The sequence below is a fragment of the Dunckerocampus dactyliophorus genome, chromosome 21 (assembly GCF_027744805.1).
Source record: "Dunckerocampus dactyliophorus isolate RoL2022-P2 chromosome 21, RoL_Ddac_1.1, whole genome shotgun sequence".
Lineage (NCBI taxonomy): Eukaryota > Metazoa > Chordata > Actinopteri > Syngnathiformes > Syngnathidae > Dunckerocampus > Dunckerocampus dactyliophorus.
Genome location: NC_072839.1, coordinates 10,886,826 through 10,902,799, shown reverse-complemented (window position 1 = coordinate 10,902,799; position 15,974 = coordinate 10,886,826). Strand labels below are relative to the sequence as shown.

Genomic DNA, 15,974 nt, shown 5'->3' with positions numbered 1-15,974 from the left:
GCCGTGCATTATCATGCTGCAATTGGAGGCGATGGGCGATGAATGATGAAAGCTCACTAACACAGATTTAGACAGATTTGGGAGCGATATCGGAGACACAGGCCTTTTGTGTTTGTCGAAGAAGTTTTACATCTCTCAGATCAGCTCGTGAAACAAAAACAAAAACAACGCGTTCATGCCAATAAGTCATTCATTTGACTAATGTATTTAATGTGTTACAATTGTTAGCGTATTTAATGCATGCCTACGGCAAGCCGCACCTCTGTGTTATGATGGCGAAACGGAAGCGTCGGCACCTCTGTGTTTTTGCTTCCAAAACGTACGAACACGTGACTGCCGAAATACAGGCTGTACTGGATGTACAGTAGATGCGTTCTGCACATGCGTAGAACCGACCGCGTTTCTGGTACGGATGGCGCGGTGACAGACGTGTCTGCCAAATTTGGCGCGGTTCTGTGAAGCGGGTACTTTTTCCAAATTTAAAGTGGGCACTGCTGAGTGAGTCTTGGTTCTTCGTGTCGCATTTTTCGCCGGACCTGACTCGCTTGCAATTTTCGGTGAGTTTTCATGAACGTTAAGGCCTCAAAAATTGTGAGAAAAGTGCCGGCAAGATAATCATAATAATTAACACAGTAGTGTGAAGAGGGCCTTCGCACGGCAGTGCTCAGGCCCGAATCGTTCTAAATGACGAATTAATTGGAAAAATGAACAGTTAACCTTACTTTTACCTTTGCTGAAGACTTGTTGGCAAAGACGCGAGGGTTGAAGGGAGTTCTTTCTTCAATTCAATATCGTTTCTCACCCTCTTTATCAAATTGCCAGCACTCACGACTTTCTTTGGCCCCATGGCGGGTTATTTGGCCGTCCCACTCATGCACAGATGCGACGGACAGCGAGTCAGCAACGCATAGGGTGCTTTGTTTGGGCACTCGCTTCCGAGAAACGATACGGTACCGAGCAAATATCCGCGACGCAGAATACTGTGTGACAATTGAGACACAGCAAAATTTTAGTGAGCATTTTCAGCAAAAATGGATGGATTTTATGACAAAAAAAAAACATTAACGGCACAGTCAACAAACAAGAAGTCATTTGCGTGATCTGCAAGAAGGAGTTTCAGTTTCATCGAAGCTGCAAATACATCGTATGTCCTCTCATTTCTCTTTCTGTTCATACAACACAGGGCATATTTCACACATAGTGGTGATTAATCATGATTAATTCATTTGTAAACTGTGATTAACCTGATTAAAAACGGCAACCACTGGACAGCCCTAGTATACATTCATACTGAGTGTATAAAGACGTGCTTTATGAATGACTGCACATAAAAAGCAATCAGAGGTATTCTGTGGCACGCATCCTGCACTCATTCAAGCTCCATTGACGCTATCATAATAACATTTTTTGGCTTCTTTTTGCGGGAGTGCGTGCAAAGGATGGCGGCCAAACAAAATTAGAAGCTCTTTCTGCGAGCAAACCTAATTAAAATCCACACACTCTGACAGCGCACCTGTTCTTTGCTCCTAAAAACCTCCTCCTGCCTCGGGAGGAAATCTGCTCCTCTCTCTTTGCGTCGTAACGACACCACTCACAACTTTTATGTGAGATAGACTTCAACGTGACAATTTTTAATGGTCGTACTATTTTTTTTTTTTTTTTTTGTCAGGCTCTGGTGAATGCTGCCCTCACAAAGCATGGACCTGCATCTTAAGTGGTGTGTGTGTGTGTGTGTGTGTGTGTGTGCGTGTGTTTATGTGTGTGAGCTCAACACTCGGCTATAATGAGCTTGTGGAATCGTCCGGCCCGCTCCAACGGCTGCTTTCTAAGCCGTACCCCTGGGCTAGCCGAGGCTACGCTAGCCCTAGCCTCTCGCATGCTGCATGTTTGGCATCATTATCCAAAGTTCTGAGGCCGAAATGGGAATGACCCGGACCTGCAAAGGAGGCTTTAGGATAACACTAGCTTCCTCGCAGGCATCTCATTAGGCAGCAATTATTTGTAGCTAACAGTGAGGAGAAAGCACATGCCGTCTAGGGGCTGACGTGATGATTACAATGGTTAAATAGGGCAATTTTTGACCTCATCCAAACAGGCCTTTTTAGTCCCTGTGATGCCGATTTGTCTTTAATGTAAAGTACGTGTCAAGTGGTCATGGAACCTCGGTTAGAGTCCGCCCCGGTTAGCGTGTTTTTCAGTTGACGTTGAAAATTTACGCCAAACATACAGGTTGCATTTAGCGTACAATGTCGTGTTATTAATACACCGCGTGAGCCCGAATGTGTTCTTAACTCATTCAACACCAAAGACGTACTTATTATACATTTTTATAAACCCGAACGCCCGACCCCAACGATGTATTCATACATCTTTGAGGTTTTTTTTGTGCGAGAGGCTGAAGGAGGTGATGATGCAAATCCTCACCAATGGATTAGGCTCGAGAGCAATTTTAATGGCATAAAAACGGCCACTAGGTGGCAGAAGTGCATCATGAGAGGAAGGAGAAACACACATGACAGGAAGAGAAAGCCCTTGCATAAAGGCAACTGTTGCACTGCGTACCACACAAAAGAAATGATGCATTGTAGGGAAATTTGACAGATGTTATATGTGTAATATTTGCGAATAAATTGTTATTTTGATGTAAAACAACCCTTTTTTTGTGTTGTTTATGTTGTGGTATAGTTGTTTAGATAGCTGAGCGCTCACGAAAGCAAAAAACATTTGTGTCAAAGTGAAAGTTATGCGTGAAATGTATCTTTTCACTAAAAGCTGGTTTCCTTTTTTAGTCGGGAACTGATATTTTCCTGAAACGTACCTATGTTCGACTGCTGATTACTAAAGAACGGAAAAAGTTAGACACAAACTGTTTTTTTCTGATGGAGTCTAATGTTTCTTTTGGTAGGTTTCATGTTTATACAGCTATAGAACACAATATTCTGCGGGCCTTGAAAGATCAGTCAAAATCGTCCAAAATGGCCGCTACTGAAGGGGTTGTCTTTTGAAAAAGGCCAGGGATTGAATGAGTTAACATCGAACAATACTAGTTTTACAGTCTATAACCTTTGTGTTTTTTCTGTTCAAGAGTTATTTCTGGAATTCACGAGTGTTTTTTACCCTTTTTAATCAAAGTTCTGGAAGTTGCAACTTTTGTGGGTTTTTTTGCAGCCATACTCAAGAGACTTGTGGCGTAACTGCGTCAGTTAGCAAAGAACTACAGAGTCAACCGCTGATGATGTCATAACAAGCGACGCAGCTGGAGGACCCTGACTTCCGGTTCCTGCTAACAGCGATAGAATTATGGTAATGCGATAAAAATACATTAAGAATACACTGTGTAAATAACACGACAAGACGGGCGCCATATTGTACGCTAACCAAGTAATGTATGCAAACTGAGGCAAGATTTTGCCCAGTAAGGTGCGTACGTAAAGTGAATCATTTGACAGATGTGATTCTATGAACTAACATTGAAGAAATGAGTTTCCCACTTGGACTTTTCTGTGTATATTCGCGCCCACTACAAGACAGATTATAGAAGAGGCCGAGCTCATTAGCATCAACCGTCCGCCTCGATGCTAACTATAAGCCCTGATTTTTTGGAGGGGAGGGGAGGGAGGGGGGCGTTGGGATTAGTAGCCTGTCAGCGCGCAGGAGGAGTCGCCGTCTGCGGCGTCAGTGTTGGTGCTGTATTAAAGAGGATTTGCAACGACGCCATCTAAGAAACGGCTCGTGATCAACGGCGCAGATAGAAAGCTGGAGGAAGGTTCACTCGCTCATGTCCAAACGAGCAGACTCGATTTTCACTTCCACTGGTCTGTGTGAAACGATCAACCCGATGTCGTAAATCAGTGTAGTATTTGCACAGTGTATGGCTGCCACTTGTCTACTGTGTCACCACGCTAATGGACTCCTCAAGGCGCCATTTAAGTGACTTTTTAATGATGTTCAAGCAGGAATATGATTTTAAAGCGTCTAAATTACAGCATCAAGGCCAGATTTTGGACAAAACACTATTGTGGCACCTCTGAGACTTGAAAATAGAACTATATAGCGCAGTTTAAACACATCTCTATTTGTTAAAGAGTAATAAAACACACAAAGATTCAGCCTTCAGGTAAAATCAGTCAAATCACGCCTTGAAATAATACATCTCCGCCTCACTGCATGAGGGCCATCGATAGCGGCCATGATTGTGTGCGTGAACGAGTCGCGCGCAATTACATTGATTTGACAAAGACAGACATGGAGAGGTAAGTGCAGCCGGAGCAGTGCGGAGAAGCGACGCGCCGTTCGCGACGGACGGACGGACGGACGCACCTGTAATTTGCCCTGACAAGATGACAAGGCCCGCACTGCATGCTAATGTGCGTCATGCGCACTGACGGGGCGCTCGTTAGTGTCAGAGACGAAAAGTGAGACGCCTCCCCGGGATGCATTCGAACGCCATCGTCGGCTTTCATTTCGGGGGGAATCACATGACCACGCGACTCATTTCCAACCGGCTAACGTGAGACTTTGCCTCCAGTGTTGTGAATTGTGACCACATTGACGCAATAAATCATCATTTAGCACCACTTCCACTTAAGCAGCTCTCTTTAAACCTTTGACCTTCTCCCGAGTGCTCATTACTGAGAGCACGACAGCCTAAACGACCTTCATTGTATTTAAATGAAAGCCAGCATGTATTCCTAACCAAGTGGAGACGTCGTGTCCTCAGGATGACAACAAAGAGATTCCACAGGGTGCGCCACATCTGGATGGAAATGACCGAATAATCCAGTCTGTGTGCTATCTGCCCTGCACCTGCTCGTCAATCAATGCCAGATAAACCTCAGCTCCAGAAATTAGACCAAGCCATTCTCCTCCAAGACCAACTGGAAACCCCTTCCTCCTCTTTTTTTTTGGCATTTCAATCCATCCAGCTGGACGCGGTGGCGTTGTGTTTGGCCAGCTGTGCGGCTGCGCATCCAGCATCTTCACGGATAAACGGATGTCCATTCATCGTCGTGCAGGTAATACAACAACTCAAATGCCCTTCTCATGAAACCTAAACATTTGCGGTGAATTTAACATATTTACACATTTACGAAGAACAGGAAATATTTTTTAAAAATTTTATAAATACATTTTAGACGAAAGGGAGCTTTTTTTATTATAAAATTTTTAAACACATAAAAAATGTGTTGTTGAAGCAATGCCAGAGCCGTATTTTTGTGTCGATTTTTTTCCAAATAATATTGGATTACAGATTTTTTTAAATTTTATTTCTTTTATTATGTAAGGGTGTTTTGTGTTGGATTATTTTATTTTTAACTCAGTTTAAATGCGTACATCCGTTTTTCAATGATGTCGGACCAGTATTTGTGCATTTGATTGTTTTTTTCTTTTTCAAATACATCTTTAAAATGATGTTGATTGCTATTTTTGAGTCAAATTATTTTATGTTTAGCTCATTCAATCCCTGCCATTTTTCAAAAGACAACCCCTTCAGCGGCCATTTTGGACGATCCTGACTGATCTTTCAAGTCACGCAGAATATTGTGTTCTACGTCGATATAAACATGGAACCTACCAAAAGAAACATTAGACTCCCGTCTTTCAGCAGAAACAAAAAGATGGTTTCTACCTTTTTCTGTTCTTTTGTAATCAGCAGTAGAACATCGTTAAGTTTCAGGAAAATATCAGTTCCCAACTAAAAAAAAATTGTTTAAATTTGTACTATTTATTCCATATGTTTTTGAATCATGGTAGATCAGTATTTTACAAATAATTATTTAATTTTTGAACGTATATTTAAATTTAAAATGTTTAATTAGTTTTTCATTTATTTAATCCGTTTTTAAATGATGCTGGACCTGTATTTTTGCATTTCATTTTTTTTTCTTACTTTATAAATGCTAAATACATCTTTAAAAATATGTCAATGACTATTTTTTTGTAGAATTATTCGATTTTTAATTCATTCTGACCTGAACAATTCCAACACCATATGCTGGATGCATCTCCAGCTCACACACGTCCCTAGTCCCTTCATCGACACTTCCTCATTCTCATTACAAGAACGTGAGATGCATTCAGGGACACTCCGAACATCACAAAACTGGCTTTATAGCGTGTGTGTGTGTGTAAATAAACAGGAAGATAAAGAAAAACATGACGTGGATATTCCTATCACTCACTTCGCAACTCTTAATTCCGATGTACAATTTCCTACATTAAAGTATGCTGGAAAATACCCTTCAAACAAGCACATTTACCTTAAATTACGTGATGTCTTTGAACGCAACGCCTCATTGCTCAGTAAAAATGACCATATTTCAGACAGAGCTGCTGATGGTTTGTTATAACACGAAGAATTCATTTAAAAACTGTCTACAATATCTGTCATCATTTTGGTAAATGATGCTGGACAAGTATTTTTGCACTGAATTATTATTTTTCTTAATTTTGAGCACCTCTTGAAAATGATGTTGATCGCTATTTTGTCTTTATTTATATTTGTAATATTTTTTTCCCTATTTGTTTATTTATTTATTGAGTTTTTAAAGTATTTTGTGTTGTTTTAAAAAAATATACAGGATATTCCTACATTAATACTTTCTTTAACGGACCCTAATAATATTCAGTCAAGTGTACTGCTGTAAATAACTAAGAAGAGGACGTCTAGTGGGGTCCGCTGTGGTTGTGTTGTCCTGCTATGTCTTTCTACGGGAGCTTTATGATGGCTGGTATTTACTGTAATAAGTGGCCGAAAGGCTTTCAGCAGCAGCAGCAGCAGCAGCAGCACTTCTCTCTTGTGGCGTCTTCTTTCCATTAGCGGAGTGCAAAAACATTTGGCATGACAAACGTAGCCGCCAGCACTTAGCTAAAGGTTAATCAAGCCTGATTGGCTAATTCAGAGGGAGCAAAGGTCAAACGAGAGGACGGGGCCCTCGCTTTTCCTCCCAGACACTTGGCTTACTGGTGCAAAGAAGCAGAAGATAGAAGTCACGGCCAATAAAATCATCCTCTACACTTTGGAGATAAATATATATATCTAAAAAAAAAAAAAAAAGAAAAAAGAAGAAGAAACGCTTTCTGTGAAGACTGAAGAGACGCTTTGGCTTTTCCGGGAAAATGTTTGAGTTCTTGGTTACGCACTCCAAAGCTCTTTCTTCATAAAGAAAAATGCCGAACCTTTCACCGGCACTCCTTAAATCCTTTTGACATTTTGCATGATAATCTCCTTGTGGCACGAGTGGAGTGAGTCCAAACGTGCGCTTTTTCTTTGAATCAAATGAAATTATTGGATGCTCAGGCGAGACGCCGAAGCCCCGCTCTGTCTTCGGATGAAGTGCCCGCAGTAGTTACATTCATTTGACCCAAATTTGCCCTTGGATTACAACCCTTCCATGAAGAAGTTCCAATCTTGACAGGCCAAGTATATTTAAATATGGAATCCATCTAAAGATAGATAGATCAGGCTACCTGTGATGACTCCGTAATCCGAGTGGTGAGTCCATAATCCAAATAGGGGGCGTCTAATCTTCTTGGCAAATCCATAATCTTGGTGTCAAATCTATAATCTGGGTGTGGAGTCTATAATATGAATGTCAAATCCATAAAATGCGTGCAGATTGTACAATAGAGGCGTCAAATCCATAATCTGAGTGTCAAATCCATAATCTGAGTGTCGATTCTACAGGATAATCTGAAAGGTGAGTCCATAATCCCTATGACAAAAGTGTTGAGTGCAAAGTCTGTAATCTGAATGTCAAATGCCTTTTCTGAGTATATAATCTGAGTGAGGAGCGCATAATCTGAATGTCAAATACAAAACCAGAGTGTCTATTAGTCTATAATCTCAGTGCTGAATCTGGAATATGAGCGTGCCTCTAATAATCTCCATGTCAAATCTGTAATATGAGTCTATAATCTGTAAAATATGAACACTAGGCCTGTCACGACAACAAGTTTTGCTGGTTGATAATTTTGCTATAAATTATCGACGATAATCGATACTTTCGACCTTTTTTGTTTTTAGACCATGTTATCATTATGTTAATTATTCAATGGCCACTGTGTTATGTCACATTTGAGCCACTAGATGGTACTCAAGTGTAGTGTATCTGTAAGAGGCACAGAAGATGCCTACTCTAGCACTTACGAATCACGGGTATGTCGAACCCTATACAGGTACATTCACCTCGCCGATCAAACGCCCCAGCACATCCACACTAAACTATTGCTTTTGTGCTTTCATTCATATTAGCGTTTGCTTGCTAACTGCTAGCTGGTACTCAGTGTATTCAATCACTATACTCACTCTGCTCTTTTTTCAATTTTTCTTGTTTTCCTTTTCTTTTCATTTTTTTGTGCATTTTTGTCATTTTTTTCTCTATTTTTGCTGCTGCTTTTCTTTTTTAAACTTTTCAACTATTTCAACCTTCTTCTTGTAAATTTCCTCCTGATAGTTATGACTTCATTCTCCCGAATATTCTGACTTTATTCCCATAACATTATAAGTTAAAAAAAAGTCATTTTCCAAAAATGAAAAAAATTGATGTGTTGTTTCGCTTGTTTCTCAGAATATCACAATTTTTTTTTTTTTAAATGTGTTTTTCGTTTAATATTGTAACTTTATGCTACTAAAATGATGTTATTTTTCCACATAAGGTTATGACGTTATTCTCTAAAAATTTTGATTTTTTTCTCGTTGAATTATAACTTTTTTCCCCAATTTTTTTTACTTCATCACTGCTGATTTTTCAGTTTTTTCTGTTGTTGTTGCTGCTTTTTTTTATTTTAAGTTTTTTTGGTTGTTTTTTTTTTTTTTTTAAATGTGCCAAAGGCCAATAAGGCTGCACTTTGGACACGCCCGGTCTATAATCACAGGGACACGTCCATAATCTGACCATTAAACCATAAAGCGATGAATCCATAACCCGAGTGCGGCGTACAAACGACAAACGATGACGGACGAGCGAGTACCTAATCATTGCTCCAATAATCGTCTCATTTTTAACATTGACGCTGCGGGTGGTGCGGTCCGGAGAGAAGCGGCGTGACGTGCGACGGGAACAAGAACGGGAACAAGAACGTGAACATGAGGGCCGGTGCCGTCACGGTCGCAGCCACTTGTCTCTTATCTGCACTGAACACATGTCCTGGCCCGCTATTACACACTGACTGCTAATGGACACCGACACCGGGGGTGGGGGGTGGGGTGGGGGTGGGGGGGGCGCCATACGCTGCACATGCATGCACACAAGTCATGAGAAAACACACTTGCACTGTCACCTCTGCCAGGGAGGTGTGTGGTGCACATCTGGACATCAGACGTTTTTCATAACACTGCAGAATAAAATGATGCTTTTTTTTTTTTTTTTTTTGTCCTCACGCTTCATTTTTCTGTGAATAATTAATGAATGTTAACAACAACAACAACAAAAAAAAGGGTTTCTTCTCTACTCCCCGCGAACTCGAGTTTATTTTTGAAAAGATTGCGAGAGCGGACGGCTGGAGGCAAACTAGCTGTAATGGGAATGGAAATGTCCTCCCGCCATCACTTCCCGTTTGTTTGGAGAAGCACTCTGAGTGGTAATTTGTTGCTGCTCCTGAGCCTCTAATGACGCCGGCGGATGCCGAGAGAAGAGCCGAGAGGCGTTTGATCGTCTGCGTGCGTTCTTATTGACACGTCCTCACCGGTCACACACACACACACTTATCCTACCGTGGACACGCTAGTCTGAGTTGCTTGGTGCACATGAAGTTGCTGGGTGGTTATCGTGCGGTTTGGAAATGTAATTACGGTCGTTAGTGCTTCGGCGCCGCGTTTATTTTCGCCAATTGGTTTATTTTCGGAGCATGTTCTTGAGAAGACAACGACAACAATACAATAAACTTTTGCACTGTCAAAAGTCGCCAGCCGACTGCACACTAAACTCCAAAAAGAAGTGTTGTTTTGTGACCTCCGCCAAGGAAGCCACGTTCTAGCCGGCGTTTATCTGTTTGGTCTGTTTGTTTGTTTGCGTTCAAAATAACTTGAAAGGTTCAGAACGGATTTGGATGACATTTTCAGGACTTGCCGGAAACGGGACACGGAAGAACTGATTGAATTTTGGGGGCGATCCGGATCACCGTCTGGATGCAGGAATGTTTTCAAGGATTCTTGAACATTGCGAGGTCGGACCATTTTCGGCATTTGTGCATATAACTCCACAAAAAAAGGTCAGAGCACTTGGGGGAAAAAAAAAAATACAGGGCAAGTTTCCAACAGGTTGGACAAAATATGAAAGACTGATCCAGATAATGGAATCATTCCGGATACTCATATCCGGAATATGAAAAAATAGGGGACCTTTGGAATTTTCATCGCAGGAAGACAACAAATGAAGCTACAAACATGCAACAAACAATGTAGACACTGTGGAAAATGGAGCGTACCGACGGATTTGTTACATCTTCAAAAGCTACCGAGCTAGGTCCAGAAGGAAACCGCCATTACGGAAAATAACAACTGAACTTACATTGATATCATGATGACTCCATTGGTAATGGTATGTTTTCATGGTCAAGGAAGGTAAACATGTAGATAAAATAAACGTAGGACTAATATTTATGGTGTAAATCCCAATATGGGGGGAACTATGGCGCTTGGCGGAGGTCTGCGCACTCTAGCTTATTCTGTTCTAGTTGATTCTTGCTTTTATGTTAAAGAAAAAGTATCCAGTTTATGGATGAACCGTGTTAGAATGTGAGACCATAGCCAACCTGATCCAATACTTACGTATTTGAAAGAGTGTTTAACGTTTAGCGTTTAGCGAGATCGGTGACATAATCAACAGTCGCTACCAATCAGTAAAATGTCGGAAGGTTATCGTACTGTTTTTGAAATACAGTATATTGACTGGGGGCTATCGTAATCGCAGTGGTTCACGCCCGAGAATGGCAGCCAGCAAACTTGCGATGAACTCGCTCAACTGGGAAGGCGGTGACGGAAAAACGTGGTAAACCGCGACGATATTCCGTTTCTAAATCGACTTCGTAGCACGCGTGTTTCGTGCGGTACGCGTTTAAAAGCTGCCAGCCAACTGCGCAACAAACTCATTTTTCTTTGCTTTTGTTTGAAATGAATGACGCAGCACACTCTTGCCTCGTTTAACGCAGTTAACTGCTTCCGGAGCTGGCAGCAATAAGTGAATTTCCACGAAGTTGGATTCAATATTAATAAATGGAATATTTTCATAGTTAGAGCATAGAAAACCTGTTTATAACCTTCTAAATATACGGTTTTTAGCCCTGTAGACATAAAATAACATCCCTATGGTCACCTTTACTCTTGTATTACCTAATACAGTAGACATAATAATAGAAAATATGCCATTTTAGACATAAATAAGATGGACTCACACGTTAGCACTGACAGCACACTTCCTGGTGGCTATTGTCCCATCAATGTAACGTCACTCCGCGCCTAGAGACCCCTGTACAAAACGACTGCTTTGCCGCTATTTGTGGTTAAAGAGAGACTCATGATGCCCTTCATTTGCTTTATTAACAAGCAGAGAACACATGCAGCGGACATTCACACAGGAGCTGCACAACAGCGATGTGTCGGAGAATATTTTTTCAAGATGTTCATTGAGGATTTAAATAAGTCTATTTAAACAATAAACATTTGATATGATGTATTTTGTTACATCCCAATACACTAATACGGTAATAAATTAACTTAAGACAACTACAAAAATCTGAGGAGCCACTTGGAAGACGAAAGAGACAGCTCTTTTTAGCGAACGGAGCCAAAATTTCCATCACTACTCCACACTGCTAACCTACCGCCATCACTCAGCAAACTATCAACTCTAGTTGGGCACCGTCACTTCCCAGGCCCCGCTTCTTAAAGGTGCAAGTAACAGATACTGTATTACACTTCATGTCACGTTATATTTGTATTTCCATTCATTTAGCGTTTTTTTTTGCTTGAAAATGCTTAATTTAGGCCACGAATATGTACAATTCCAATTCCAAAAGCAATTCAAACTGCTTTTGACTTTCCTTGCGGTGTAAACGCAGCGTTCCAGTCTTCCGGTTGCACAAGTGCAGCTTTAAATAATCAGTTACATGCAAATGTGAACACAATTGAGCACCATCATTTTTTTGTCCTTGCACATTGACATAAAGTGCAGGATGCATGACTAAACTGCCAAACACGAGCCAGTCAGGAACTTTCTGTCTTTGTGGACTATTTATTTGAGTAAGAAGAATGTCACAAATCATTTAGTGTAGCAGCCAGCTCTTCAATCATACGCACCACGAGCCAATAAAACTCTTGTTTGCTGCGTGATTACTATGAGGGGCACGTTCTCACGGCGCTAATGAGGCAGATGCATATTAGCGCTTAAGCGCGTGTCGCACACATCAAAGACCCTATGGTGGAGAGATGTCCATTTGTCGAAAATATGAGCAGATGAGATGTGGGCCAAGCATCACTGAGCACGGCTTTAACGCTGCCCTTCATGGCAAATTGTTTGTCTAAGTGTCTCCTGAACACGACGGAGTATTAGGGCCACGTTGGAAAAAAAGAAAAAATAATCAGAGATTTCGAGGCCAATGTCGTAAATTTACGAGAGAAAAAGTCGTAAATTCACCAGAAAAAGTCACACTTTGCGAAAATAGAGTCGTATATTCACGAGAAAAAAAGTTGTAAATTTCACAGAAAAAGTCGCACATTTACGAGTAAACAATAAAGTCATAAATTCATGAGAAAAAAGTTGTACGTTTACGAGAGAAAAAGTCGTAAACTTACCAGAAAAAGTCATAATTTACGAGAATAAAGTAGTATATTTACGGGAAAAAAAGTTGTAAATTTACCGGCAAAAGCCAGAAATTTATGAGAATAAAGTAATAAATTCACGAGTATAAAGTTGTACATTTACGAGAGAAAAAATGGCAAATTTACCAGAAAAAGTCGTACATTTATGAGAATAAAGTCATAAATTTACGGGAAAAAAAGTTGTAAATTTACCGGAAAAAGTCGTACATTTACGAGAATAAAGTAACAAATTCACGAGAATAAAGTTGTACATTCACGAGAGAAAAAATTGTACATTTATGAGAGAAAAAATCTTAAGTTTACCAGAAAAAGTCATAAATTCACGAGAATAAAGTTGTACATTTACGAGAGAAAAAATTGCTCATTTACCAGAAAAAGTCGTACATTTACGAGAATAAAGTCGTAAATTTACGAGAAAAAAAGTTGTAAATTTACCAGAAAAAGCCGGAAATTTACGAGAGTAATGCAATAATAAGTTTATATTTATATAAACTTTAATAAGTTTACATTTACGAGAGAAAAAATTATGAATTATTAATTAAATTTACCAGAAAAAGTCGTACATTTACAAGAATAAAGTCATAAATTTACGCGAGAAAAAAAGTTGTAAATTGACCAGAAAAAAATCATATATTTACCAGAAAAAGTCATAAATTCACGAGAATAAAGTCGTAAATTTACGAGAATAAAGTCATCACTTTACGAGAAAAAAAGTTGTAAATTTGGGAGAAAAAAAAAGTCATACATTTACAAGAAAATAAGGCCCAAGGCCAAAGGTCACATAGGTCCCCCCTTTCCATAGCTGTCTCAGGCAATGCCTGTTACGATGGAGTACTACAATAATCAGAGATTTTCGAGAATCGAGATTTAGAGTCGTAAATCAGAAATGTGTTCTGTCAATTTTGCAATTGGGCGTTTTTTTTTTAATGTTTTTTGTTGGTGTTGGTTTGGGTGGAATCACACTCGTTCTGCCGGCTGGCCTCACGACACCGTATCTTAACGACTGTCGTTTTGCACCGCAGAAGACTGAAACCCGTCTCGGTTGGGGGGCGCCTTTACCTTAGAAAATGAATGCTTGGATCTTGCGCCGTATCCTCAGACGAGAGCAGGAAGTGAGCAGGAAGTGACGAAAGCTGCTTGGACGGGAGGTGAAACGTCTTCCAAGACGACTGCGATCGCGTCAAAGCCCTGAGAATACAAAGACATGAATCAAGGAGGACATTCACAGACATACAGCACAGGGCGTCACATGGGCAACCGTAACTGTAGCGTTTGACGTGTGATTCCTAATCTCCCATCAGAATCTGGCCGGCTAAATCCATTTTTGAAAACACTTGTGTGTAATATTCAAGTCAAGAACGGATGTGATGTAGACTCTTGAACGCGACCATAAAGCACTGACCAAACACACAGCAACGCAGGTCTGTCACAGTGATAAAACACTTCCTGCGCTGCAAAAAAAAACACTTTTCTCCACCACTAATATGCAATTGGATGCTAGGAATAACCATAATGTCTTATTATAGTGGTATTGTCACATGACGATGGAAGATGTAGGTTGTTGGTCTCTGCTGGCATGATTTGAGCAGATAATAAAGATGGTCACGGAGCGTGCAGCAGCCTGCGCTCCCCTTTCACAAAAAGCTTTGCTGGTGCACAAACAGCACAAATCAACTAAGTGCCGTCACTTGATGCTGACCTTCTCATCAGGACCACAATGAAGGAGCTCCACAGGCTCCACGCTGATGATGGGGGTGGGGCGGTGCTTTCACGACACAGTCAAAGGACGTTGAGTGAGTTTTCGGTGGAAGGGTTTTTTTTTTAAACTTGTCCGTGTCTCCAAAAGTGTGCAGCCGCAGCGTTATTAAAATGCAGCGCTCCTGGTGAAATGCATTAAATATTTAAAGCACATACATTCTATACAGTCATCATCTCTGCACCGCTCACTTTACACGCTAATATTCTCTAATATGCTCTACCTTTATGTTCCACCATCACCCGCTTTTCCTTTATCCAGCACTTTTTAAAGACATTCCAAGCTAAAAGTTCCATTCGAAGATGGTGAAAGGTGGCGGGGACCGCACACTTTGTTACTTTTGGACAATGGAACTAGAAAACCACTCTACGGAAAAGATAAGAGAGCTGGAGCTACACCTGTAGAGGCGAGGAAGCACGGGAGGAAACTAGGACAAAGAGGCAAGGAGGCAGATGAGGAAACAAGAAGGGAAGGGGGGAAATAAAGGAGGCAGAGGTGGAAACAGGGAGGTGCCAAAGAGAAAGGAGATGTAAATAAGCAGAAAAGGGAAGAAACTAACAAAGGAAGAAACAAGGATAAAGGAGATGAGGCTAGGAGGCAGTGGAGGAAATTGGAAGGAGGGGGAAGAGACTAGGAGGTAAAGGAGGAAACAGGGAGGAAGGGGAAGAGACAAGGCCACAGAGGAGGAAACAAAGAGGGGGATTGAAGGGGGCAGAGGAGGAAACAAAGAGTAAAGGGAGGAGACAAAGAGGTAGAGGAGAAAACAAGGAGGAAGGAGAAAAGACAACAGCAAGGATGGGGAAAGATAGGAGGCAAGAGGAGGAAACAGGGAGGAAGAGGCAAGGAAGTAGATGAGGAAACAAGAAGGATGGGAAAGAGACTAGGAGACAGAAAGAAACAAGGACTAAGAGAAGGGGACAGAGGTGGAAAAAGAGAGAAAGAGGCAAGGAGGCAGATGAGGAAATGAGGAAAAAGGGTATGAGACTCAGAGATAGAGGAGGAAACAGGAAAGAGGGGAAAAAACTAGGAGGTAAAGGAGGAAACAGGGAGGAAACAGAAGAGACAAGGGGGCAGAGGAAACAAAGAGGGGGAGGGCAGGGGGCAGAGGAGGAAACAAGGAGTAAAGTGAGGAGATGAGGAGGAAACAAGAAGGAAGGGGATGAAACTAGGAGTTAAAGGAGGAAACAGGGAGGAAGGAGAAGAGACGAGGAGGCAGAGGAGGAAACAGCGAGTAAAAGGAGGAAATGAGGCGGGAGACTAGGAAAGAAGGAGGCAGAGGAGGGGACAATGAGTTTAAGGAGGAGAAAAGGAAGTAGAAGAGAAGATAAGGAGATAGAGTAGGAGACAGATGAGCAAGTAGCAAGAGGAGGAAACACTGAGATCGAGGAGGAAACAGAG

The 15,974-nt window shown here is 41.2% G+C and overlaps 1 protein-coding gene across 2 annotated transcripts in view; it reads right to left on the bottom strand.

The window, feature by feature from the left end:
- LOC129173933 (RNA-binding Raly-like protein) overlaps positions 1–15,974 on the bottom strand; it is a 170,774-nt gene that overhangs the window by 83,053 nt on the left and 71,747 nt on the right. For both annotated transcript variants that reach the window (XM_054765317.1, XM_054765319.1), the window contains exon 4: positions 13,880–14,008. The gene's annotated coding sequence lies outside the window, so the exon portion shown is untranslated. The remainder of the gene's footprint in view (positions 1–13,879; positions 14,009–15,974) is intronic.